General features: G+C 48.7%; 1 pseudogene; it reads left to right on the top strand.

Annotated features, from left to right (window-relative positions):
• LOC135506630 (glutamate receptor 2-like) overlaps positions 1-2,500 on the top strand; it is a 45,193-nt pseudogene that overhangs the window by 30,028 nt on the left and 12,665 nt on the right.

Below are 2,500 nucleotides of genomic sequence, written 5' to 3'. Positions count from 1 at the left end.
TGGAGCTAATCAACTCCTTGAATGGATCAGGGGGATTGATTGATTGATTTTATTTGGCAGTCAAAAAAAGCATATATATACACAGACCATTGAGCTATGTGAAGTAGAGAGGCTGTGCTCTGTGTCTGTGCTGCTTACTCAGGGTGATGCGTTGGTGCCTATCTGTCTGGTTGAGCTCAATGTTCAGCCAGGACATGTAGAGCAACAAGGCCTATCGCCACCTCAATTAGACACCACATAGGAAGGCTAGATAAGGCTTAATAACAGCTGTTGTAGGGAGGCAGGAAGCTACATAAGGCTACATAACAGCTGTATGTCATGAAATAATAACATAACATAACATAGCTAATGTTATTTATGTTATTCCCCGTGCCGTGTGAAGAGTGCCAGTAAACCTAGCGGTGTTGAAACTCAGTGAACAAGGAGTCTTAGACAAGCTAAAGAACAAGTGGTGGTACGATAAAGGGAATGTGGAACCAAGGACTCAGGAAGTAAGGTCAGTCACAGTGGGACACACACACACACTGTACACACACTGTCTGTGTCAGTCCGGCTAGTATGTGGTGCCGTTTCTAAACATAGATTTATCAGGTCCAAATAAAGAAAACATCCTTTTAAATCAGATTGTAAAACATTAAGATGATTCAACTTTACAAACGACACCCCATAGGCTAGCAGGGTAAATACATGTGTGGTTTGAGTTGATGAGACTGCTGTTCACATGCAGTACTGTTTAACACAGAACACACCACAGTACTACACACTGTCTACACACAAAACCAGTATGTTACGATTCCCTTCATAGGATGCCTGGAGGCAAAGTCAATAGTATCCGTAGGGTGATTGGTTGAGCCTTCTTGGTCACTCTGGGCCCTTAACAAAACACAAAACATGGCAGACAATTTCTCCTCGGATCTGAAATCACATCAATGACAGTTCTTTTAAAATTAAAAGACAAATCTAAGATTCCCGCGCAGGAACCTTGTCACCAAGATGGGCTTGCCAGCTAGCTACAGGGTTGGCGTCAAGGTGGGCTTGCCAGCAAGCTACAGGGTTGGAGTCATGGTGGGCTTGCCAGCTAGCTACAGGGTTGGAGACAAGGTGGGCTTGCCAGCTAGCTACAGGGTTGGAGTCATGGTGGGCTTGCCAGCAAGGTGGGCTTGCCAGCTAGCTACAGGTTTGGAGTCATGGTGGGCTTGCCAGCTAGCTACAGGGTTGGAGTCATGGCGGGCTTGCCAGCTAGCTACAGGGTTGGAGTCATGGCTTGCCAGCTAGCTACAGGGTTGGAGTCAAGGTGGGCTTGCCAGCTAGCTACAGGTTCGGAGTCATGGTGGGCTTGCCAGCTAGCTACAGGGTTGGAGTCAAGGTGGGCTTGCCAGCTAGCTACAGGTTCGGAGTCATGGTGGGCTTGCCAGCTAGCTACAGGGTTGGAGTCATGGCTTGCCAGCCAGCTAGCTACAGGGTTGGAGTCAAGGTGGGCTTGCCAGCTAGCTACAGGTTTGGAGTCATGGTGGGCTTGCCAGCTAGCTACAGGGTTGGAGTCAAGGTGGGCTTGCCAGCTAGCTACAGGGTTGGAGTCATGGCCTGCCAGCTAGCTACAGGTTCGGAGTCATGGTGGGCTTACCAGCTAGCTACAGGGTTGGAGCCATGGCTTGCCAGCTAGCTACAGGGTTGGAGTCATGGCTTGCCAGCCAGCTAGCTACAGGGTTGGAGTCAAGGTGGGCTTGCCAGCTAGCTACGGGGTTGGTGTCAAGGTGGGCTTGCCACCTAGCTACAGGGTTGGAGTCATCTCAGACTTTTTCTTATGAAACAACTCAAAAGTGGTCATAAACGCTAAGGGTTTGTCACCAGGACATTTTTCCCATTCCGTTTTTTATTCTGGAGCCAGGGGGTGAGAGATGATTCCACCATGGGCAGCAACAACTGGATACTAGTTTGTTTTCCGCCGCATACTCTATGTTCAACTCAATAGCTAGTTTAAGATAGCTACTGACTGAAATGTAGATAGGTAGCTAGCATGTTGGCTCACACTGACCAGACAGTAGCCAACAAGCTGACTAGCTAATTGTTGATGCCAAAGGACACAGTTAGCTAGACTCTGGAGCTAATGGGCTCACAGGCAACAGTTGCCAACTGCTTAGACATGGTTACATCATGGCAAACTGGTTTGTTTTGTGACAAATATGTTCAACTCATAGGAGGATTTAGGAGGATAGCTAATTACTGCAATGTAGCTAGCAAGATCAGGGGCCAGGCAGTAGCCACTACTAGCTAGATCAGAGGCCAGGCAGTAGCCACTACTAGCTAGATCAGTGGCCAGGCAGTAGCCACTACTAGCTAGATCAGTGGCCAGGTAGTAGCCACTATTAGCTAGATCAGTGGCCAGGCAGTAGCCACTACTAGCTAGATCAGTGGCCAGGCAGTAGCCACTACTAGCTAGATCAGTGGCCAGGCAGTAGCCACTACTAGCTAGATCAGTGGCCAGGCAGTAGCCACTACT

Source organism: Oncorhynchus masou, chromosome 20, assembly GCF_036934945.1.
Source record: "Oncorhynchus masou masou isolate Uvic2021 chromosome 20, UVic_Omas_1.1, whole genome shotgun sequence".
NCBI classification, from domain to species: domain Eukaryota; kingdom Metazoa; phylum Chordata; class Actinopteri; order Salmoniformes; family Salmonidae; genus Oncorhynchus; species Oncorhynchus masou.
Note: the sequence above shows the minus strand (reverse complement) of the source record. Positions and strands in the feature narration are given on the sequence as shown.